The 26,219-nt window shown below is 38.1% G+C and overlaps 1 protein-coding gene across 2 annotated transcripts in view; it reads left to right on the top strand.

The window, feature by feature from the left end:
* LOC149082629 (uncharacterized) overlaps positions 1-26,219 on the top strand; it is a 207,034-nt gene that overhangs the window by 32,480 nt on the left and 148,335 nt on the right. The window contains exon 1 of one of the 2 annotated variants that reach the window (XM_089235895.1): positions 4,579-4,644. The exons of the other annotated variant lie outside the window; for it this stretch is intronic. The gene's annotated coding sequence lies outside the window, so the exon portion shown is untranslated. Of the gene's footprint in view, positions 1-4,578; positions 4,645-26,219 lie in introns of those variants that run through there. 2 annotated transcript variants of the gene reach the window in all.

The raw sequence follows: 26,219 nt of genomic DNA, 5'->3' as shown, positions 1-26,219 counted from the left end.
AACAGTGACATCCGGGAGATAGAGTATTTCTAATACGAATACAAAGATCACAACATTCAAATGCCCAACGAGGTAGTTCATGAAAAAAAAAGTAATCATGAAAAATATAGATACGTTAAATACAGCATATACTAAAATACAGCAACCCAAAATAAGACGCTACTTTAGTATCGACAACTTTAGCAGATAAACATTCGTTCTAGTGCACTTTCAAGAAAATGACCAAATAAAAAAAAAATGATTTTTAATAATGTTCAAGTTACCTGAGAAGACTATATGACCAAATAGAGAGATTAGCTATCTAAATGAAATGAGTGATTTGAAATTTAATTTCGAACATTAACGTAAAGGAAATTCTGTATATATATATATATATGGTTGGATTTTCGTAATTTTTTCTCATTTTCTAATCTTTACTGTTCTCTCATGTTTCCATAGTTTTCTTATTTTCATAATTTAATTTCCTTATTTTTTTAGTTTTCTTTTCGTACTTTCATAGTTTATTTTCCTCATTTTCATACTTTAATTTTCTTATTTCCATATTTTCCTATTTTCGTTTTCAACATTTGCTTTTTATTTTGTTTCATAATTTTCCAATTTTCGTTATTTTTTTCCTATTTTCGTAATTTTCTTTTCTTATTTTTCTCAAATTTCTTCCGATTTTAGGCAATTTTGGTTTTTTTCACATCGTCATTTACTCTTTTGTTCTAGATTTTTTTTTTTCAATCTACTACTATTTTAGAGCTTTAAAAGTAGGACATTAACTTGGAAACATTTCACGTCGGAAAAATTTCATTCGTAACATGAGAAACAGGTAATACAGCGCATTTCTTTCCAAAGCGAGAAACATTTCTATATAAGAGAATTTACTCTCTTCTACAAATATAAATCCATAGGAGAGAGAGAGAGAGAGAGAGAGAGAGAAAAGAAATTTTTTCACGACCGTCTTGATTTTCTCAAATAAACACACATAAATATATATATTTATAGATATATATTGTTCCCAAGAAAACGTTTTTTCGTTTTTTTTAGAAAAAATCGTCGTCATCTTCGTTTTAAATTTCTCTTTCGGCAATCATCGAGGACCCAGGAAAAAAAAAACAACATTAATCTTATCAGAAAAAGCTTGAAAATACGTGTAAAAGCAAGTAACAACCGATCAATATGATTCAAGTAACATCACCGAGTACAATATGAGAAATCGTAGCCGATGGTGTAGGGTACGGGGGGGTATTCCATAATGACATCTCTACAGGAAAAAAAAAAAAATCGAAAATCTCTCTCCTTAGGAGAGAATCCCCCCCTTCAATATGTCTAGCACTCTTCTTTCTACCTCTAGTACATAGTAATTCCTAGCCTTCTTTCTTATTTTTCTTATATTACTGCGCTTATGCTGCATAGTTCTGCAGTACATGCTTCCAGCGACTGATGCTTTGTACTTAAGATTCCCGTTTCATCATGTTTCTGGTACATATCCTTGTTACTTCCCCTCTTCTACCATTATATTACGATTCTACCCTACTCTTCAACAACCAGTCAAGATGCTATGAAGGATGGTAGAGGCGGTAGAAGATTATGTAGTAGGAGACATAAAAGTCACATTGTCGTCGCCTACTCCAGAACTGAAAAATAAGAAATGAAAAAAAAGAAATGTCTTCACTTTGTGCAGCATATATTCTTTTTATATATATATTTTTTAAGTGAGAATGAAAAGCGTGTTCCCATTCTATTTCTAGGAGGTGTTTCCTGTTGATTTCGAGAAGCTTATTGAAGTAAAAGGGACTTATAGTCAGTTCTGTGGGGGAGAGAATTGGTGACGGGAAAGTTTTGTGCTCGAAAAAATATTCGCTGGAGATATATATAGGATGATTTTTCTCGAATTTCTAAATTATTTTGATTTTTTCGAGTTTGAAATTATATTTCAGAATTTTGTGTTTAATCTGCAAGTACGAGTTTGAGAGTTGCAGAGGGATTACCGATTTGGACTATTAGGTTTTATTCAAAAAAGTATGAAAATTAATGATTCATTTGTAACTTTTTTGTTTTTCTGAAAAAAGAAATAATTTCAAAAATTACAACTATTGGTGTTTTATTTACCAATATTTGTTTTAAATGACTTGACAGCAAATAAGCGATTTGATCTTGTATTATTACACTTAATATTAAAACGTATTTCATTAAGAATGGATATGCAATCAATATAGTTATTCAACAGTTTCTTGAAAGCAATAATGAGCAAGTACTCTCTGCGTTTTTGTAAACTAATTACATTGAAACTGTTGCGTAGATGAGTGGGGCATAGAATATTCTTATGAGGACCATGTTTTTTTTTTGAAGTATGCATATCTTAGAAAAATTGTTTTGAATGATTTCAAAACTCATAATATGGCAAGTGTGAAATGGGTTCCAGGTAATCGAAGTTTAGATTCCAGTTGCTCTTATAAGGGTATTAAAAGGGATATTAAAATATTAATATATCGTTCAAATCTCTCGAAATTCTCTTAAATGATTCAGAATAAAGGTTTCCAGTGTGATCAGAAAAATGGAAATTGCTACTTATAAATAACACTTAAATCGGTCTCAGAGGTTTTCCTAAGCAATTGGCTGTTATTAATGCTATATGTATATAAGATTGGATTTTTTTTTGAGTGAATGAAAGAACAAAACACTTATCAATATTGAGATGCAGTCCATTAATTAAACACCATCGATGAAATAATGATAACTCATTTTGTAGGCAATAATATGCATCAATACAATCAATACTTTTAAAAATCTTCAAATCGTCAGCAAAGAGCAGACAATTTGCCAAAAGTGTGGAAAGATCAGTGATAAAAGTAAAAATAATAATGGGCCTAGAACAGAACCCTGAGGTACACCAGAACTAACAACAAAACTTTGGCTTAAATTGGATATTTATAGGATACATACAAAAATTTATTGGATAAGTAGGAAATAAACCAATTCACACTAAATTAGGGTTGAAATCGATTTTTCTAATTTTGTTAATAAGAATTCCATGATCAAAAGTTTGAGGAAAATCAATATAAATGACATCAATTTGACTTTTTTTTTTTATGTATAGCGTCGATAATACAGGATGATTAGAAGATTAGTAACAGTAGACCATTGACAAAATCATGTTCATTTGCGAAATACAGGACTTGATCTGATTGAAAGATTTTTTGTGCGATATCGATTCAAAGATTTTAGCAAAACGGAGGTAAATGCTACAAATGGCAGCTGGCAACATGGGCAGTAACAATTTCGAAAAAAAATTTATTTGACAAATTATTAATAAAAATAATAAAAACTGGTTTTCTTGTCATATGAAGTATAATAATGTAGTAGTTACATTAGCGTAGTACTAAAACTTAATGATAAAATATTTTCAGTCAAAATGATGAGCTCCTAAATGAATGAAATTCCTAAATTGTATTTCACAAAAATTTAAATAGTTCGCGGGAGAGAAATTCTCAACATTCCTTGCTTATGCATTTCGATACATGTTGCATGATGTATAAGAAAATACATTGTGTATACTCTATAATATAACCACCTCATGCCATTGAAAATGAAAATTGTGCTACACTCGAAATATGAAAATACTATTATCGAAATTAGTGTTTCTCTCACAAATATCGGACTATATCGGTCATTTGGGAAAAACTGCACCGGACCATGTATTGATAGACACTACAGATAGATACAACATAGGATCATAACACTATCAAGAGGGGGGGGGGGGACTTTATTTTTCTTACAACCTAATCATAACATCAATTTAAAACTATTTTCAAATCACTGAACTATCAATGTTCAATCACATGCAGTATTTGGCGTTTCTCGAGTACTATGAAAAAATGATGAAAATAAATTCATGTGCCCAAAAAATGCCTTAAACAAATTTTGAGAATATTCATATGGCAACAATGATTTCCCTAAAGTCCGCGGGCAGTCAGGGACCTGAAGTTGGGGGGAGGGGGTAACTAAGAAGTCCACGTGATGTGGTTCAGAACAAATCAGAAGTTAAAATGAAATTAGTGACTATATATGACATGAGTAGCTCGCTTTTCCTAGGTTCTTACGCTGTTCGACCGAGAGGTCCTTGATAAGTGGTAATTGGAAAACACTGTTATAAAGCATTCCTATACGTACCTCCAATATTATGAGAAAAAGAAAACCTTATCAGCTTAATCTCTCTACAAAACGCCTTAAGTAAAATCTAACTAAAACCAAAAAACCAACAAAGATTATTTACTCCCAAAGGAACCCAACTAAAATCATACCATACATAAAAAAAGTCGGCAACCAGGAGCTTGAATTTTTTTTTTTAACCTCACTGTATGTATACAGTCTGAGGGTCTGAAGAGGTGTATTTTGTTGGGGTGGGTCCGTCACCAACGTTCTGGGAGGGTAAAATAAGTGCCTCTTTTTCCTCTCTCTCTTCAACTGCCCTCCCTTGGCCTATGTTTTTCCAAGCCGCAAAAAGATTGTAACTTCCAGAGAAGAACCAGAAAAAGTGTCGGCTTCGAACCAGACACCAGCAGCAAGCAACAACTAGTCTTTCTTCTATCCGCGTTTTACATGGAAGTGTTATTTTGCAGGCTCCCTTGTGCACTTTGGATTATCTTATGGACTAAGGTAAGCATTTGGCTACCGAATTTCTATAGTAATGTAACACGGGGCTACTTTGCACCGTTTTTGAGAGTTTATTAGGAGAAACTCATGCTAAGCATAGCAAATATGTAGAATTATTTTTGGAAATGATGATGATATATTCTAAGAAGATGTGAAAATAGGTCTGTCACATTAAAAACAAATTATGAATTTTTAAAAAATTAGTGCACCACCTTATATTTCGATTATTTCTCAGCAAGACAATGTTTTGGAACACTGTCGACCCACTTAAAATTTATCACGTTACCACATAGTTAGTTGTACAGAAAACGGATAGGAAATGAATTTTTTTGGTCATGAATGGAAAAAATGCTCAAAATTCACAAAAGTGCAACTCATCTCATTTAACATGCAAAAAAAAAAAAGCAAATTCGGTATTATTTTAACAAAACTCAAGAGACAAGCAATGTCATATAAACGTAATAGGATTGATACTGAGCTGAATTAAGCCTAAAACGAAGTAAAAAAAAACTACTTTGAGGTTGCTTTACAAGAATTTTTTAGTTACCATACATTACCATCAAATTACTATTGAGTATATAATAAAGTGCTCAAAAAAAAAAAAAATTATGTTCCTGAGGAAATGTCAATGGTTTTAGGGTACATTAGGGCTGCTAATTCCAAAACTAGCGTTGGTTTTGCTAAATTAGCTCTAGTTTTTGAGATAATGTATACTCTCAACAGTGTGATTTGCATACTGCTTATGTATTACCATTGAAATTTAATTTTCACTTCATCTCAAAAACTAAAGTTAGAGCCAATGTGACGAAACCAATGGAAGATTCGGAATCACCTCCCCAATATCACCCTAAAATCACTGAAACATCTTTGAGAACATAATCAGAGTAAATAATAGTGTTAAAACGACTAATAGTAAATAAACGATTTCCAAAAAACCGGATGCATCACTAACTCAAATAACATGTGAATTGATCGATCATGTTTCCTGTTGGGCAAAATCAAAGCCATTTGGAAATTTTCATTAGAACAGCCAGTAGGCAGAGATGAAACCTTTTTCAGGATTGACGCGAAGTTACTACTCTAGTTGCAAAGTAGACTTGGATTACGGTACTTAATTGTTGATGAATTAATGCAGAGGACGCACAGGGATCACTAGAATGTGCGAGTGAATAATTGCGCAGGAGCACGTGCATTCCGATGATAAACTAATGATAACGGAACGCGATTCGGGATGCGGCGGCTCCAACGGCTAGGGATGATATCGGATGTGCTTGGTATATCCTAGTATGAAGGACGAATGATAATATGAGTGTATAAATCACGATGAGGTTAACGTGTTTACCAGTTTAGTTTATGAGCTGTATTATCGTGTAGGATATTAGTTATGGACCGCAAGTTATAGTGATTATCTATTTTACTGTAAGGATATTTTGCAATGTGGCGTTGTCGAACTTTGACGCAATTGTCTTCTATTCGGCGCTTGTAAGGAAATCCATGGTAATTGTGTCATTGAAGGGTGCTCGTTGCTTGTGTGCAATCTTGTCCTAGATCTAGATCTAGATCAAATTTTCATCATTTGGAGAAATATATTTATTCCTTTATTTCTTTCTGTTTATTCTGTTGATTTATTCCTAATTTTCGTCAATATTATGGAGTTATTTCTTTCATTTATTCATAATTTTCATGAATTCTACAAGTATGTCTCTCTCATATATTCTGTTTATTCTGAATTTTCATCAATTCTGGAATTTTGAGTTTTCATTTATTCTGAATTTTCATGGTGTTGGAATTATCCGTCAATTATTTTCCATATTTTCATCGATTCTGAATTTACATTAACTCTTAGACAATTTCTTTCATTATGTTCCAATTAGTTTTGATATTTATTTCATCAATTAATTTTTTTTTTGTAAATCAAATTTAATTGTGTCAATATTTTTGTATGAAAAATTTTCAGCATTCCATTGTTATAATGTATGAATTTTTGAATGTGCCGATTCCCTCCCCCTCCCTTTTCACAGAATACATGAAATCAGGGCTAGGGGCCTCCGAAACTATTTAGACGCCTCATTATTTTCGCACTGAGCCCCGCGTCTGATAAAGGTGGCCGTGCTGATCTAAGTAAAATACATGGAACTGAATAATATGGAAGAAGTGTTTTAAATGTGTGTGTGACCAAACACGATATTTTTCTCCTCTGCATTCACTGGAAATAAGATACGCTTCCGAGTGAAAAATAGGTCTCGTATCACTTTATTATAAAGGTGCAGTGTTGTGAAGTTATACGTCGACGCTCTTTTGCACCGGAATATAAGCGGGGGGGGGGGGCGGAACTCGAATCTTAATTACGACCCGGTTTGACGATGATTAGTACAGCATGGAAATGATATTTCGCAGGTACAAACCAACAAGAACATCGGTTCTTAGATTAGAAATTCCCTAAGCAGATCCTAAAACTTCACCATGTTGGTAGGTATCCTCGATTCTCTCTCTCTCTCGGATATTCTTTTTCGTTTGCCAGACTGGGAACTAAGTGACTTTGAACAATTAGAGCCCCCGCGAGTTCAACAAGGACTTTCTTTGTTTCCAAAACTATTCGGGATTCTTTGAATATTTACCGATTTGGGTTGAAAGAGGAATTCTTCTCTGAAAGAGTATTATTATGTGCTGGTGGAAGGGGGAACCTTTTAAGTACTGTGTCCTGGTACAACGACGACGGGGTCTTGGAAGTTGGTACGCTTCAGGAGTTATTGGGTTACGCACATGGACAAAGTTCTCGTTGATGCTCCAAGGCATGAACACAGTGAAAGAGAGAGAGAGAGAGAGAGAGAGAGACACACACACACACCATCGTTCCACTCCATTATGCTCTGTCTGGAATTGCGAGGTTAAAATTGGTAAAATCCAACTAAGTTTCTCTCAGACCTTTTTAGGAAAAGTGTTCGAGTGTTATGCATGTGTGTGAGTGCTTGCTGGTTTTTCTTTGCTTGCAGCCAAAGCTGGAAGTGTTTTGAGGTCGGAAAGTAACGGAACCGCCACCACCAACATGATCTGTGAGAAGATTCTTCCAAGGAGAACAAAATAAGATGGGGGGGGGGGAAAAGAATTCTTTATTGTTGACGGTCCCTTCGAGGGCCGCCTTTTCCTTTAGTTTTACTACTTATTTCCGCCTGTCTCGGCAATGAAGCGAAAATTGGCGCACAGACGTCGCTGTCAATTAAATGGTTGCTCTCTGTCCCTCCAGGGGCCACAGGCTAAGAAACTACGATTAATTTCTTTTCCCTCTTCTCTCTTACTTTTTTTTGTGCCCTGACGGCAGATACAATTTTCTATTTACCGAGAGGCTCCAACGTATTTGCTGCCCATCTTGATAGTTTTATAACTACGAGGCAAATGTACACATACACAATAACAACTAAATACGTGAACTAGATCAATGGTACTAAACCCGGGCCATTCGCAGTCCAAAGATACAGTCGAAGTTGGTTAATTCGAAGTCCAGTCACTGGGAGAAAGTTCGAATTATCCAATTAATCTGTTCACGATCTGTAAAATGACTACAAATTGTGCAACTTAGGGCCGTATCCACCGACATGGTTTAAACTGTAGTCACAATTTTTGGATAAGAGATCAATATATATTGGTTAAAAACCTGAATTTAACCAATCCGTGGGAATCTCTTATGAAAAAATTGTGACTATAGTTTAAACCATGTCGGTGAATACCGCCCTTAATCATCCTTATTCACAAAGGATAATAATTATCAATTACTAAAGTTTTATCATGAGTTACGAACCGGTTTCTCTAATTTTAATAATTTATAATTATAATAATTGATCTTAGTTTGCTACATTATTTCACTGTTCTGGAATCAGCATCACTGCACAATTTCTGGACTATGTTCAAAGCCCAATTTACGGAAACAGTTCATGATCATCCGTTATGAAACTCTTTCCCAAATTTTGGTTGTCATTCTTATGCTATCAAGGAAATATAACTTTCATTATAATGCATTACAATCTCTGCTGTTTTATAAGGGGAGGTTGTACTTCGGTTTTGTAATACTACACATTTAAATATTTTGTAATCACATTAGGCACAGTTCGACGTTTGCGAAGCAAGTTGCATTTCTTTTGAATTACACAGAAAGTTTTTTTCTGTCAAAAATCTGTTGATAACAGTCTTCTGACGAATGGTAAAGAGAAAAAAGCCTTCTTGTGGAAGCTTTCACTCGATAATTCTCGGGCCATTTATGAAAATGTAACCAACTGTCTTCAATCTCTAAATTCTTCCCGTGATTTCATGTCCAGGCATCGAAATGTTTTTTAGAGTAAGTATTGCCCATCTTCAATCCCAATAAATATGTTGTCTTTGGCATCTTCACACTTTCAGAAAGAAATTCGATATCACAGCGCATGACTGATCAAAACAGTCTCGACTGTTACTCCAACATGAGAAAAAGGCAAATTTCTTTCCCCAACGTCGGAAATCACGCGTGTCCTTATACTTTTTTGTCAGGCTTGACCTTCACTATAATTTCAACATTTTTCTTTTCTGGAAGCAGTGCAGCACTCATCCAAATAATCAATGGAAAAATATTAATTTTCACACCACCTTAGTGCAAAATACTGATGCTATTATGCAACCTCGAAAGAATAAAAACTGGTAAGGAATTTAAAAATGCTGTATATTGAAGGTGATTTTGAGCGAAGTATAAAAAAATATCGTCGTAGAGTAGTTTCGAAATCTTCAAAAAGCATTGTTATAAAGGGATTCGTTGTGGTATATGGTATCATTGTATCGAGATTGGTTTAATATTAGACTATAGGCAATTCCGAACAAGAAATTAAAAAAAAAAAATCGTTGCAGAGGGATTCATCGTTGTAGATAGGTTTCACTGTATATGCGAAATATGAATCAACAATGTGGGACTCCCTGTTCTCTCGAGGATTTTAACGTAAGCCAGTTGACGCACCCATTAACACACCAATGTTATACCGGTAGATAAACAGTACCGAATTGTAAAAACAATTTCCAAGCAATAAATATATTTTGCACTTCAATCTAATTCAAGTGATGGGATGGGTAACATCGACCTAACTCTTTTGAATGAGAAAAAGCAGAAAAAATAAAAGACACCAAGGAGACAAAAACATACGTCTCCTTGAATCCATTGTATCTCATACAGAAACAAAAAGGATAATGGAAAAGAAAAAGGAGGATATATAAGCAATAAGAACAAAGGGGTTTATTATACACTCCGCACACATACCTTAAAAAAAAAACCCTCATAGTTCATTAACATGAGTCAGAAAGACACTAAAGAAAGGAAGAAAAATAAGTATAAAAGTATGATAAAGAATGAAAATCATTCATTTTCAAAGTTTTTTTTTTTCCCTCTCTTCACTCCCTCTTGCTCCTTAAGCGTTATCTGTTCTTATTCTTAAAGCATTGTCCCATCTTTCATCACTGGGTGATGATTATTTTCAAGATGTGCAGAGAGAGATGATGATGAAAAAGTATAGCAGGCACAAAGAAAAGTGCAAAAATAATAAATAGCCTTTCCCCTTGCTGTACAATAACTTTTATATTATATTGTTATTATGAAGAGAGAGGAAAACTCTTTGTTGTTTGTGCACGTGCAATGGCTATTGCCACGGACTTTTTTTTATACTTTTCACACGTTTAATTTTTTAAAACATAAAAAAATGATGTTTTTTGTACTTCGGATATCAAGTAAAAATATATCCAATCGGATTTTTTTTCCCTTCATCCTTCAGTTATTTCATGAGATTTTTCGATTGTGCAGCGGCCAGTATTCTTCAACCACTGGTCCGTGGGAAAATTTCCTACCGGTTAAGAAATATTTCAACCTACTCATGTAGCCGCTACATAATTTCAGATTTAATTAAATATTTATTATACAGTCTCTTTATTGGTTTTTATTTGTTTTAGCCGTCAGCAGGATTGCGAATTATTTTTCTCATTTGTATACTTTTCGCAGGATTGAAGCAGATTACTTCCCCCATTTCCATCGCTGTTTACCCCTGAGTTGCCCTTGTTTATGAAACTGACAATGCCGTATTTCTTGGATTTCTTGGTATGGTTTTTACCCGTCCGCAACTTATTTCTTCCATTTCCGTCGTTGCACGAAACTGTTCTACTGCTTTCATCGGTCCGCGGTTGTGCCGCTGTGGTGGTCCAGTGGTGGACTCGCATCGCGAGGTCCCGGGCTTGAACCTTACCGTCGCCACAGTGGTGGTCGGCTTGAGTTGGTTTTCTGTAGTTCCCAAATTCGAGGCGCGAATGCGAACTGATCTCCCAGCTCAAGAGACTATTCTTCGGAATGTGGACTGGATCACCGTTTAGGTTAGTAAGTAAGCTAAAAAGACTCGCCACAGAGAGCGGCCACTTATTCAATCATTACACTTCATTCATAGTTAGAAAAATTGACGGCAGATGGCAGTAGGCTACTACACATAACGAGAGTTACACAGAAACAAACTTCACGTCAGGTTGACAACACACGCACAACTTCCAGCATGTCCCAGATCTTCGACCACCTGCTTAAATCTCTCCATTGAGATAGAGCAGTGGGCCATGTTTTGGTTAGGAGATCCGCGGATGTAAAAAGTGAAAAACACTGGTATAGGCTAAACCAGCGTATTTTAACCTATGGTCTACTAACTTAAGGAACAGGAAATTTTTTTTTTCGAAGCCTACGTGTACTTCTTAGATACGAATTTGCATCTCCCGTAAACAGACCAGTATTTAGGGTCTGTCACGTCTCTGTAATCAATATTACACTCCCATGTCCAACCCACAATTTGGCGGAGGTTTAAGTTTAGCCAAGATTGCATGGATATTTTTTATACCAAAAATTTGCCACTCCTTGAATTCCGCTACCCTGTACAGGCCTAAATAGGACATACGTAGGAAAAAAACAGAGCATTTTGTATAGAAGGAGCGATACCTCTCTGAGATGGGGAGCGGGTGTGCCCGGTTCTTCAGTATTCAATGTCCATCTATAGCTAAGAGTCTGTACACATAGGCGTATACTTTAGTGCTGTACTATGACTAGGTGTTTATCCACCCACTTTTCACCGTGGCGAATCTCTTTTTAAAATTCCTTCCTTTGGGACCTCTTTTCCAAATGTTCCCGTATAGATCATATTTCAGTCTGTAGATAGCACAGGCATTGTGTCAGCTGTAGAATGGACTTATTTTGAAATCTACGCTCCATACCTGTAGTCATTTTTTTTTAAAATACTGTAGTACAATATACCGACTAGTTTAGAAGTCTTAGAAGAATTGTGAAAAGCTGCTGTGCTACAGTATATACAAACTTTTTACGATAGTGAAATCGGAAATTCTTATGAAAAACGTACACCCATTACGGATTATTTACTTGAAAGACGAAATTTTAATACTACATACAGAAAAACCAATCTCAACGGACATCTCTCTTATATGGCCAAATACTAATTTCATGTTGTATAATAAAAGTATGCATTTGAAACCCCTGATTAACGGTCGTCCCTCCCTTTTACGGACGATTTTTTTTGTCCCGCTGGTGTCCGCAAAAGAGAGGTTTTGAGACAATTGTTTTCAGAGAGTGGTTCGTAGACCCCTCGGCAATGTTACTACGAAAAAGCTGTTTAAGCACAGTAAAAAATCACGCGTTGAAATGACTAAATACCCAGGTTTATGCCATACCGTCACACTGAGTACAGAAAAATGTGGTTTACTGAACCGCATGATTACTGAACCTTTGATTAGTTAACTCAAATTCAGAACTGTGACGTGCATACTTCCCACAGACAAATTATTGTAACAACCGATCAAGAGATGCGTTGTGTGAGCTTAACGCCTTGTGGCACTTCGGTGACACGTGTCGCTACTCTTCCGGCGGTGGCGTCTCAGTTAGAAACTCCTTGGAATATGGACATCGTTCTGTTAGCTAGTGTCACTATTAAGCAACGTATAACAACGAAGATGGGCCGGCGTTGCGGAGAGACGATTTATATCCGTCTTTTATACTCAAAGTTTTACAGGACTCCCATCCTGTGTACTCCAGGATCATCCACTAACTCGGTGAGATTTTGCGAACCAACGTACACTTCAGAAATGTACCTCAACAAGGCTATGACCACAGTGTCAAGGGACGCTGTTTAGAGCGCATGGACGCTAGAGTGTTCATCTTCGGATGGAATCAAGAACTTTCGGAAGATTATGAAATAGATTTTGTTGTTGATTTATTCCTCCGTATATTATGATCCGTCCATTGACGAACATTGATTATGTGTGAATCTATATGTGCAACCTGTTTGTAATATTTTCATTTACTATCCTGAATATATTTAATAAAATTTCTAGACACACCCATCCTTCAATAACGCTTCGATATCTCACTGAGATGGGAAGCGGAGTGTGTTCGGTCTTCAAAGGTCAAAGGTTAGCCAGCGTGTAATTGCATGGCACTGAGTACATTCATCTCAATAATCATAGAATATAGGTAGATTCAATGCGCAGGTTCTCAAACGTCTTTATTCTACCGACCCCCCTTCTTCAAAAGTTTTTGTTTTCATAGCCTTCCCCTAAAAATTAAGCCAACGCACAGAATCCTATACTATACACATAACTTCTACCACCACTGAATCATTCCATCGTCCCCCCTCCCCCTTAGAGAGATACAACTTTGGGGGGGGGGCACTTATTAGCGTATCGCTGATGCATTGGGTAGTAACTCGTCCACACAATGTGAATTTCAAGAAAATTTTTTGTGTCAAAATTCAAACATGGTCATTACAAAGGCTACGATTATCCACAAAATATTGAAAGAAGCATTCTTTCGGGAAAATCTTGCCGCGCGTGAATCGATCGCGTTCTCAGTTAGGAGCTCGTTGTTCGAGTTGACCAGTTCGCATTCGAGCGTCTTCCAGTGAAAAAAAAGGAGCAACGACCAACGACTTTCCCAGGGTACCAAATTCCGCCATCATCAACACGCCAGATCTTAACGTACTTTCAGCGTAGCAGTCGGAAAAAGAAGAACGGGAACCGCGTGGAATATGGCTGATATCGTCAAGGGTAAATGCAGAGTGTGCTACAAGGAGTGCGACGTGAGGACGATGATTTCGCCGTGCTTGTGCAGCGGCGTCCTGAAGTACGTCCACAAGGTGTGCATCTTGAGGTTCCTGATCAAGGCCCGGAAGCGCCGCTGCCCTCAGTGCCACAAGCCGATACGCTGGCGCTGCAAGCCCAACAAGGGATCCAAGCTGCAGAACCTCGTCCACCCCGCCGCCGTCCAGCAGCAGCTTCAAGCTGGGAACTGAACGACGTGGTCGAGATGGGAAAAGCGACGGACGCTGCTTAGGACAAATCATTTGTCCATTCTTTTATGTATATGATGACATTTTGGAGATTAAGAGAGACGGAAAAATTTCTATCAGAGAGTCATCAGAAACGATTTTCAGTTGAGGATTCTTAGATGTGATACGCTCAGTAAATAGAAAATCCAGAGAGAGTCCGTGCGATTGAATGACATCGACATGATTTTGATTAAACGTTTTGATTGATGATTTTCTGCTCCATGATTTTTTGATATTTTAAGATGAAAGGTTTGTGACACTTGATAGTGTAGGAAATTATGATTATTTCTTGACCTAAGTTCATGGCAGTGCCGTCTTAACGCATGGGCTCACCTGGGCAGGGCTCGAGGGTCTCAAGTGCATAAGAGGCCTCGTAAAAATTTGATTTGGTGCTATGAGTTTCGACCATAGACTAAAGATATATTCTTACTCTGTGGTTTCGACAGAGAGCGTAGAAATTTGTAAGCCGTACTTTCTAGCTAATAAGTGCCAGAATATCACTATAACCGTTGGGGGGAAGTGTGGGTGGGGCTCGTGATGATATTAACACGGTCCTGGTTCATGGTTTATGAGTGTTTCTCAACCATTTTCAGCTCATAGCCGCACCTTCAAACCATATTTTCTTTTTGTGGTTCCCATGTGTCTTACGTTGGGCTCCTCTATCCTCATCCTAGAATAAAACCCCTTCCTACTTATCGACCTCAATTTAATCAAAACTAAATTTATAAATAAGACCGAGTTCTGGAGTCTTGGGCCAAGACAACATCCCCTAAAGTAGAAGGTGTTATTTCTTTGTTGGCTTGGTAAGGATCAAGAAGGTGGGCGATTATCTTGAGAACCTGCACAATAAATCGAACCTCCCTACTCATCACCCTGGGTCCACGCATAATTGCGGGTTAGGATACCCTTAGGATCACTGAACTACCTTCTTGTGGATGTTTTATGCATGACATTCTCAATCCATGGGTCCCCGGACAAAGTGGGGGGGGGGACTGTAGCTGGAAGTGACAGCTTGCATATTTACATACCGGGTGTTGGGAGGGGCGACTTATTGTCTGGATCAATCGTCCCATATTTTTTGGGACAGACAAATTTCTACTATGTTATATGCGACTCTTCGGAGGGGCGATCTCCCAGGACCATCTTAACGCATGAGCCCCTGTGGCATGGTCCGATTCTTCAAGTGTATAAGAGGGCCCACGTAATGATGTGGTCGTGTTACACATTTTATACAGCACGTATGTAAATAGGGCGACAGAGGTATTTCTAGTCAGATGGAGGGGAGGGGGTCCCTCCCTCTTTGAAAAATGTTTTGCTCTGGGGGGGAATGTTATGCTCTTTGGGTGGCCCTGGGGCCTCGTGACAGGGTCATAGTCGAGGAGGGGGAACAGATGATTTAGGATGGACCAGGGGTATAGCTCCTACAGCCAACAACAGCACCCCTAGGCTGGGATCTTTATTTCAGATGGGCTATCTGGTCAGATTTATCACGCGCCTCTGTTTCTCTAGTGAATTATTATATTATAATTAGTATGAAAAAAGTATTTTTGGGCTGGAGACTTGTCAATCCAACTTTTTGTTTGGGGGGGGGGGCATGACCGAAGGGAAGAACAACAGACAGGGCAGACCTTGGCCCCACATCGTATTTTACCGCACACCAACTCCAGTCATGTATCACTCTATATGGCAAGGTCTAACTAGTGGAGTTGAAAAAAATTATACTGTATCTGCCACAGGGCTCGGCCCCACATCTTTGAGCGGGGCCCCTAGGCTGGGATCTTCGTTGAGCCCCCAGGTCAGACTTTTCACGAATTTAATCCCGTCAACCTTATTTCTTTCACAAAGGTGCGGCTAACGGGACTCCAGTCCTGAAGCCGGAGATGATTCTTATAGTCCCTTCCCACCACTGAGGGGCCTACCAAAGATTCTGAATGAGTAATCACAGTTCGGAAGAGTACAGTCTGGTGGGCCATCCGGATAACGTGTCACTCCGCTTACCAGCTCAATCTTGAATATCCCGATTGCCCACTATGGCGTTCCAATGTTGTTATAAAACTCTTGACAATGCGTCTACCCCATCTCCGTTTAACGGGGCATGTTCTTTTACAATCAATCCTTCAAAAATTTCTATTGAAATTACCCTTGCGATAAGTTGAACGATTATTTCTTGGTGATACTCCCATCATCACGCTTTGAAGTATAGCCCCCCCCCCAGGCTGGGATATTTAACGGGACCAGACCAAATATTACAAGGATCTCTTCATAGGGGAATTTATGGTGTTTATTTAAAAAGAATGATCCGGATAGTCTGGACTTTCGGACTGGAGTCTTGGAAGCCACGTCCGCCATTTAACAGATTTATGTCTTCTTTCCCATATAGTCCGGGTCACACTCATGTCAAGGCTGGCCCAATAGTCATTCGCAAATATTTGCCTTCCCCCCCTGGTCCAAAGAAGCAATGGCGGCATAGTCCGGTTACACGCTAGCTCAGCCTGGTGCAATGTCCCTTGGTGAAAAAAATGAATGTTCCAGAAAAAATAATTTCTTTCATTTATATTCTGAATTTTCATCGATTCTGAAACTATTTCTTTCACATTTATTATGAGTTTTCATCAATTCTGGAATTATGAATTTTGATCAGTTCTGGAATCGATGTTTTTTTCATTTCATTTCTATATTTACTTTTCTATTTCTTTCATTTACTCTGAAACTGTTTGTTTCATTCATTCTGGATTTTCAATTGTGTAATTATTTCTTTCATTTTGTCTGCATTTTTATCAATTCTGGAATTATTTCTTTAATTTATTCCGAATTTTTGATTCCCTTCTCCCATAGAAGAAAAAAATCGGGGCAAAGGGGGAGTCCCACTATTATTTTCGCACCTGGCCCGCGTTCCGGTAAGGGCAGACTGTGTTACGGAGTTATATTTTTGCATTTTCACGAGTGACGAGGTTTGACTGTATATGGCATTTATTTACGTGTACCAAACATTCTAAGCGAAAGTGTGGTTCCATGATTTTAAGTTTCGGGTGTTCTTTACCAGTTCAAGGACTTCTTGCAGCAAAGTGAAGGATTATGGATCGTGTTGACATTGCAGTCGCCGACTGTTAAATCTTCAAGTCTAGAGAGAGAAGGTACTTACTTGCTTCTTTGGCCGATAAAGAGGAAAGGGCCATCCCTAGCATTAGCCTATATCAAATTACATTCCCAGAAAGCTCTCTGCCTATATCCACTTGTAGTATATTAGTATATATCTCGTTCCCGTATATCGCCATGAAGTGGAAGCATTACAAGTGCTGTCTCTCTCTTTTTTTTTGTGGGTGGTCTGAGACAGCTCTGCAAACAATCTTTAAACATGAGTCAAGGCACCAAACAATCGAAAATGAAAAAAAATCGAAAATAAATCGAAAAAATGTTTAAAATGGAAGAACCTCTGGCGTACCCACTTTTACCCAACGTCAATACCATGAGTGATGTAAAAACACAGTCACACTTGGTTATAACGATCTCGGGTAGTAACGGAACCTCGGCTGTATAATTTGATAATTGGCTGTCCGGGCTGGTTCTCATAGAGAGTGATGTTAATGAACTCCTTGTTTAAAACACACCGACCTCGGATGTAACGACACGTTTCGTCACTTTCACTTCTGTTTTTAGGATTCCCTTCCCTCAAGAAATTTCTAGAATTAGAGCTCCTCGCATCAAAGCTGCCCTTGAGTGTGTGTGACTCCCGTGTAATGAGGGGGGGGGGGGCACACTTGAAACTGGTTTCTTTCATAAATTCTGGATTTTCGTCAATTCTGCAAATCTGCACTTTGATCTAGAAGGAAATGATTTCAGAATTTCTTTCATAAATTCTAAATATTAGTCAATTCTAGAATTTCGAACTTCCTTCATTTTTGGAATTCTGAATTTTCCTGAATTCCGGAATAATTTCTTTGATTTGTTCTGAATTTTCATGGGTGCAATTCTCTGTCAATTTTTTGTAACTCTGTCAATTATTATATCAAATCAAATTTATCAATTTTACACATACAGAAAGATTTAAAATTAATTCACGCGATACATTAACCCGAATTAAAAATTTTTTTTAGCTTGAAATTCCGGTTTTTAACCAATCGGAAACGACGCGGGTTTCCAGAATCTGAAATGCGGACGCACTATGGTCACACCCTAAGAGAGTGATTCGAAGCTCGCAGATATGAATATACAGTATTATATCGTTAGAATCAAATCCCGGATCAGATAAGTGCCCAATCGTCATACGTTTAAATGCGGGGGCGCCGGAAGTGTTAGAATCACTTGCGCGTGTAGGACGACCTAGGTTTTTGAAGCAGTGAAAACTGAATAAAAACCTTGTCCTATACGCGAGTAAATACGGTTTATAAAATTGATTACGGTTTATAAATTTGTCTTGATTTTCTGTGTGCCTGTGTGTGTGTGTGTGTGTTATCCATAAAAATCTACAATTTTGGAGCAATCGTCACCAAATAGTGTATGTACCAAACAGGACCCGGCTTAAACGATAGGCAACTCAAGTTCATTAGAGCTTGTCCGAAATGAGCAAAACACTACCGTGCAACAGCGATTCACCGGAAGCAACAATGACTTTTAGAATGTTTATTATTTTTTTAACATGGTTCCCAAACAATACTTATCAGAGTAGCTCTGACACATCTCTAAGACATATTCAACCTTTCACAATTTTTTGTCATTTCGCTTATGCTCCTAGTAAATGGAGAAAACTTGGGCAGAACGCCGGGTATTTTGCTAGTAGAATAATATTCAGTGTATAATAATGCAACAATAAGTTAATTGTTTCTCATTCAAGCTCACGGACCCCTGAAATCTCTCCAAGGATCCCCAACGGGTCCTTAGACCCATGTCTGATTACAGACACAAGATCCACTGCCCTAAATAACTCGTTAATTGAAGAAATTATTTCATTTTTACTACGTGCATAAAAACTACTTGTTTATCATTCAACAAATCTATTAGCTATTGCTTCGATCTTAATCTCTACCAACAATAAACAGCCGTACATATAAGCTGAGGTTGGGAAGCTCCGCACCGAAATTTTTCTTCCATATCATAATACCTACACCGGGTGACGAACAAGTATAAAAAAAAAGAGGTATCATGAGCAACGTTCCATCGGCGACTTTCGAAACAGCAACCTGCAGAATCTGCATGGAGAAATGCGGCATAAAGAAGATGGTTGCACCCTGCAAGTGTAGCGGCACGCTGCGATTTGTGCACTGGAAGTGTATCCTGAAGTGGCTCGTACGTACAAAGAGACGTCGCTGCGACATCTGCCACTGTCCGATCCGTTGGCGCAAGAGACGTCCCAAGAAAGCTCAGGTTGGAATCGTCGAGGATCGGGAGCGACCCGAAGCCCCGTAACTCTAGAGTGTACACAAGGGGATGCAGAAACAAGAAGAGACATTCTTTCTGTATTTATTCATTTGTTTTTTTTTTGTATGGAAAATGACAAATTGGTGATAAAATTCATTTAAAATTGACCGATTGAGTTTTGATAATTTTGCGCGAGTCGCATAAGTTCTACTTAAATCAAAAGGCTGCCCCAAATTTTTTGCAGATATCGGTACAACCGCTGATTTTGGAAACATTCACTTACAAAAAGTTTTCAAATGAAGAGGTTTAGTTGCTCAAAATGTCCTAAATTTCCCAATAGGTCATAAAAAATGTACATTTACATGATTACATTTTATGTAGAACCTGTGTTGCAAAAACCTCCAATTGGTGAAACGTAAATGTTGTTCTGAGAAGTCATTTACAAAAAACGGCAAAAATTTTAAATGCGGTGTTAACGAAGATATTTGATGTTGAAGCTTTCGGCATTTACCGCCAATGATTGAGGGTATGGTTCATAAATTGCGAAACGTATATTCAATTCAAAGCTGTAAAAATTCTGTTATTGCCAAAAAATATAATAGCTATTTATTGTGAATAAAATGCTTAAATGCATTGTATTTGTGTACCGGCCCTAAAAATTACAATTATCGAGTTAAGGAAAATTTGGCAACAAACTGGTAAGTTGCCAAAACATAGCCATTTTATAATTTAAATATCTATATAAATATTGCATTTAAAGACACGAAATTTTTTTGCAAATGACTCTTTTCAAAGGACTACATTTCAATTATTAAAACTTTTTGCAGACGGGGACTGTATAAAAAGTAAATTTATTTTTCTATGTGTACGACCAACACCGGGTAAACGTCAGCAACTAAACGTCATTCAGACTACCTAGCAAGTTTGTCACATTTTGAAACACAGCATCTTATTTCGTTTCTTCTTATTTTGGCGTAGAATCTTCCTGATTGGCTCACAAATACCGCATAGTGAGTGGATGTGGGGCATAGAAATCGCCAATTCTGAGCCCGATAATTTCTTTTCCTCACAACGATGATACTGGCACGAGCAGGGAATTCCCCCCCCCCCTGAATATTCTGAGGGAAAATGGACTACTTACTGACGTCACAAGCAGAATGTGGAGCCCTTCTATCTCTAGGAGGTGCTGGTACGAACCCGTCTAACAAATTTTGAGATTTCAAGTAACTACACGTTATTTGAAAGCTTTTTTGTAAGTGAAAATATGCTTCTATATAAAGGTTACAGAGATATCTGTCGTGCAAAACAATTTGGTACAGCCTGTATGGCAACACAGATGCTGTATCCATAAAAGTAACTAACAAATTTTGAGTATAGAACAATTGAAAAAATATTCATGAATCAATTTCTTATATAATTGCAAACAGCGAGCGCCAACGATTTTTTTTTTTGTGTTGACAGCGCACGATATTGGTCCATTGCAATGGCACTCCAATAGTCCATGTTGGATCAGGGTTGTGGACGGCCATTACAGTAAAAGCTGTTTTAGCCTAGTGAAAGGTTCTTTACCAGGGTTACGCGGATCCTTTGGGGGTCCTTGGCAAGCCTTTAGGGGATCCCGTGAGCTTGAATGAGAAAACAGATAATTCAATGTTTTAAAAACCATGCACTGAATATTGTTCTGAAAAAGGGTCCGTGGCCTTCACGTTGGCCAGTGGAAAGTGGAATGTAAAAGGTTAAGAATCACTGGTCTAGTGTGGATGCTGTTATCATACAGGGTGTCTTGTAAGTGCTAGCACATCTCATCAACCGTCCGTCGTAGAGGTATGATTCCAGTTTAAAAAAATGCTCAACAGGCGTTCAAAAATTAGCATGTACCAGTTTTGAGAGTGAAAGTACAATATGTACACGAAAAAAAATCTAAATTTTTATGCAGTTCCCCTGTGATCTAACTTCCAATTAGAAAGTTGTTGCCCCATCTCCTTGATGCCAAAAAAAAAATCCATGTTTCTAAGTGCAGTATTCAGGGAGAAAATTTTGTATCTAGTGGTATGTGGGGAAAATGGTGCTGCCATCCACCTTCCGAAGTCGGAAAATAAAATTCCACAGGGAGACTGAACGCCTAAATAGCTTATTAAGGAATTTTTTGCGGCTGTATGTAAGAACTAAATTATTGCTTACTTTGCGAACCAAATTACAATAAAATATACTGATAAAATTAATTGAAACGGATTTACGTAGTTGGTGCTAAGGTAGGCGACTAATTCTGCGTGAGTAGGGTAGCCCCCCCTCCCGTTAGGGGGGTTCCTCACCGACGTTGGGGTAATGGATAACGAAGAAGAGCCATGGTGGCCCACAGAGATAAAAGATCCACTGGCTGGCGCAAAAGCCGAACGGCAGCTGTCAGTCAAGACTACTGTCTCTGAGAGTGCAGGGCTGACTAGAAAGGCTCTGGTTAGAGGAGAATACCATAAAGAAGGGAAACTTGGGCTCATAGACACCAAAGACCCGTCGGCAAATGGGTTAGCCAGCAAGGCCATACGAGCTCAGAGCTCAGCAGAGCAATAATATATGAGTGCAGGGCCCTGCCTTGGAAACCTCAACCTAGACAGAGAGTAAGACGGTGAGGATGGGCCAAGGAAGCCTACAGATACCAAAGACCCATTTGCCGACATATCACATGACCGGGAACTACGAAAATACAGCACAGGCTCAACCGAGCAATGTCAGCCCACCAACTAAAGACCCACTGGCTATACTTTAAGGACCTTACTCGTGGGAATGCAAGAGCTGCACCGTATAGGCAACTGTCGTGAGGCGGCTGAACTTTGATGGCTGGGCCACGACTAGCGAAACGTCACGTGGCAGCTATGTGTGTGTACTACGGCCGATCTCATCTCGCCGTGCGAGTGCAAAGGTTCCATGACGTATATCCACAACACCTGCCTATCGACCTGGATGTCGATGACGAACAGATGGAAGTGCGACTTGTGCAGGGCGACCATCCCCACGAAGTTCGTCGGTGGCGTACCGTCGTGGCGGAGGTATCTGTATTACTTCATGTTGGGCCTTCTCTTCCTCGCCAAGCTCTGCCACACGTACATCGGCCGCAAAATTTCGTCGCTCCACGGCGAATCTTTCAAAGCGGGAAGCTGGACTTACATCTTGCACGAATTCGCGGAATTCCTGGTGTGGTCCATCGAGATAGAAATACACCGTCGGAAAAGACTTATTCCGGAGGATAACTTTCACGGTTTTCTAATGGTTCGGCTACTTGAGATGTGTCTGGTTGAAGCAATCGCTGAAAAACTCGTTGTCTAAACCGTGAGAAATCTCACGTGCAAACGCATACAAGCCAAGTGAAGCAAGTGCTGTCCTGTACAGCTAAAAGACCTCTCTAAATATTCTCTCCAGAGATGATTTTCCTCTGAATAAAATTCTGTATCAAGACGATACTGAAATTCTTTCGTTGTGCACAGCATGTAGTGGGCGTAGTTGGTTCAGTTGGTCCACACGGCGGGGTGCATGTGTGGTGTAGTAGTAGTAGGTAGGGCCTCCAAAAAATGGCTCGGGGATCCATGATGTTCTTAAGTCAGCCACCTCGTTGGGCAATTTGCCTGTTGTGGCGTTGTATTTGTATATCGCACCTCCCCATTAGCGAACATTTCTCGCTACCGGACAAAATGTTTGGTCCCATGAGTGTCCGCTATCGGAAGGTTCTACTGTAATATTATAATAAGATATATTATTTGTGCGTTTGAAATTACATAACATTGAAATGACATCTCTGAATAACATATCAGATATCATGTAATGCTTCTTATCATATTGAATATAGTAGAGTATGATGCTACTGTGGGAACTGTATCGAGTGGCATTTATAATATCGCCTATGGTCGAGAACGCGCATTATACAGGGATTTGTATTAACACTGGGTGTGATAGTGTATGGTATAGAATAATGGTATTCATTATTCTTGTATATTCATGGTATGGAACTATGGAATAATTATGAATCGTACTGTCAAGAAATGTGAATTAGTTTGATAAAACTAAGTAATGATAAAATATAAGGATAGGAACTGTTATGACTAATAGTTAAATCAAACTAAACAGCAAGAAATATTGATATAGTTGTAAAATGATGGATTATGTTTTTTTCCATATTGTGTTGTATGTTAGAAATGCAAATACAAAATGCAAACACAAAGAGTTTAAATATGACCAAATAATTTTGGCCTTTTGTAATATTGTTTTGTAAAATATTTTGCCACGTGCAGAGCAGACGTTTTCAAATCTGGAACCATAATGTTAGTTTAATCATTCGAAATCCCTTGAGGCCATACAATTTTGCTATTGTTCTTTATTTTGTCTTCAGGAATCTCACGAGTTGCGGGCTGTTAATTTTTTGTAGACAATTTGGTCTGCTAAGTTTATAAAAGAAAACATAGGGGAAAGCGCATAGGGGAAAAGGGGAAAAACAACATTTTTTTTGTATAACTGGAAAATGTCAATTTTGTCTAATATGGTTTATCCTCAATACGATTGATAAAATTTGTATTAACAGATTGTTTTATATCTTAGAGATCGTGAATGAAGTAAATATACAGTAAAATCTTTCGATAACGACCACCCATGAAGGTCCCGGGTTCGAACCCCACTGTCGCCACAGTGGTGGTCGGTTGAAGTTGGTTTTCTGTAGTTCCCAACTTGAAGGTGCGAATGCGAGCTGATCTCCCCGTTAAAAAGTCCCGTCACAGAGACCAACAGACCTACAAACAGTGCAAATGCAATTCAATCATAGCACATCACTCACTTCACTTCTGAAATATAGATGGCGGCACTGAAATATCGCAAAAAACACAACACCACGGACGCACTCAGACTGTTAGGTACACACACAGTTACACTTCCGGCACAACTCACTAGGTAGGAAATCGTCCATAGATGGTGATAGACCCTGACCTGAGTTGTGCTCGGTTTGAAAGAAAGAAAGAAAGACACCCATGGAACCAAAAAGTTTGTCCGCTAATGGGGAGTGTCCGCTAATTGAGAGGAACAATACAAAATCGAACCTCGTTTATGCAACTTTCATTTTTATATGACGTTTGGCTTTAGTCGCAATTGGTTCCTATGCATTTTAATGTTAAAATGCATATGCTACTGTGTTTGTGAAAGTGGTACACTGTTGGTTATGAATATAATCACCAATTTTCTCAATAAAGCAAATTTGATTAAATTTCACTACATTTATTACTTTTACTGGCGATTATGCATAATTCCCAAATAAAGTTGGAAAGTCTGATTAAATATGAAAAAAAAAATACATGTAATTATAACTTTTTTTCCCTTCACTAAACCGATTATCTCTATCCGTACATGAGACGTGCACTTATCACATGTTTTGCAATAGACATTAAATTAAATTAAAATAAGTGTGAAAAAGATAAGAACATTCATGAAAACATTATCAGACTTGTGATGTTGGCTTTCTTCACACATTATCAACAAACAAAACCAACGTCACCATTCGGAATCACCATCCTCTACCATAGTAACGGTTAGTTAGGCAGATCCATTAAAATCATACTAGTGTTTTCTTCTGGCAACCGTTTTGCATACACATGTATGTATGCACACATACACACACATGTATACAGGGTATGGTGTAAGTACTAATGCGGCCTTTATCTTATTAACCGTCCGGAGTAGAGGTATGATTCCAATTTAAAAATGCTCAAAAGGCGTTCAAAAACTACCCTGTACCAGTTTTGAGAGCGAAAATACAGTATCACAAAATGAAACAATCAAAATTTTTATACGGTCCCCTTATTCTTTAACTTCCAATCAGAAAGTTGTTGGCCTGTATTTCCCGAGGAGAAAAATTATGAAAGAGCACAGAAAAAACTAACAGACAACGTTCTTTTCCCTCATTAATGCTGTCCTTTCCCAATTTTTCTCCGATTTCTGAATTTAAATATATCAAAGAATATTGCACTTGGAAATATTTCGTTTGCCTCAGGGGAGACAGGGGAACAACATTCTAATTGGAAGTTGGATTTTTTATTTTGTTACACACTGTATTTCTACTTTCAAAACTGGTACAGGGTAATTTTTTAACGCTCTCTTTTGTGAGAATGTTTTAAAATAAAACTTTTATCCTACGATGGTCGGTTGATGAAAAGACCGCATTAGCACTCACTGGACACCCTGTATATTGGTCTATTCCCACGGTATTTTTAGCATGTGGTATTGATACTTTACTCCTCAGAAGAGAGACAGGGCAACAGCATTCCAATTCAGTTTTTGAGCACAGGGTGTCCGTATAAAAAGTTTTTTTTTTTTTTCATTTCAATAACTATGTAACCAATTGCAACATGGATGATGTGTCCTATGTCTACGCGTAATTTTGATACTTTTTTTCTAATTGGAAGTATGCCTCTAGGATCAATGGTTCGCCAGTTTAAGGTGGTGAGTCCGAGTGGCGCCGTCGTAAGATGCTCGTCTTCCCGCTATGAAGGTTACCGTCAAGGTCCATGGGTTCGAATCCAACCAATAACATCAGAAACAAGTTCTTAACCAACCAATATAGATGGCGCCTTCATTTCCCACTCAACTCCGCTGGTTGAAGACCCCGTGTTCTCACGTTTTATAAATGCTTCACAAAGTTTATGAATAGCTGATCAACCGAGGATGAGGCTACTCTCCACCAGGGCAGTAACTGGGGGGGGGGCGGCGGCAGTTTTTGGTAGGAATAAAGAACACCTTTACAAAATTATCGAATTTTAAAGTTACAGGGGCGGCTGAATCATGTTTGCCTGTGGTTGCGAAAATCCTAGATACGGCCCTGCTCTC

The sequence above is a fragment of the Pholcus phalangioides genome, unplaced genomic scaffold, assembly GCF_987345545.1.
Source record: "Pholcus phalangioides strain wild (caught in Gottingen) unplaced genomic scaffold, Ppha-v1.0 ptg000009l_1, whole genome shotgun sequence".
In the NCBI taxonomy this organism is placed as follows: domain Eukaryota; kingdom Metazoa; phylum Arthropoda; class Arachnida; order Araneae; family Pholcidae; genus Pholcus; species Pholcus phalangioides.
This window is presented reverse-complemented; position numbering and strand designations above follow the sequence as displayed.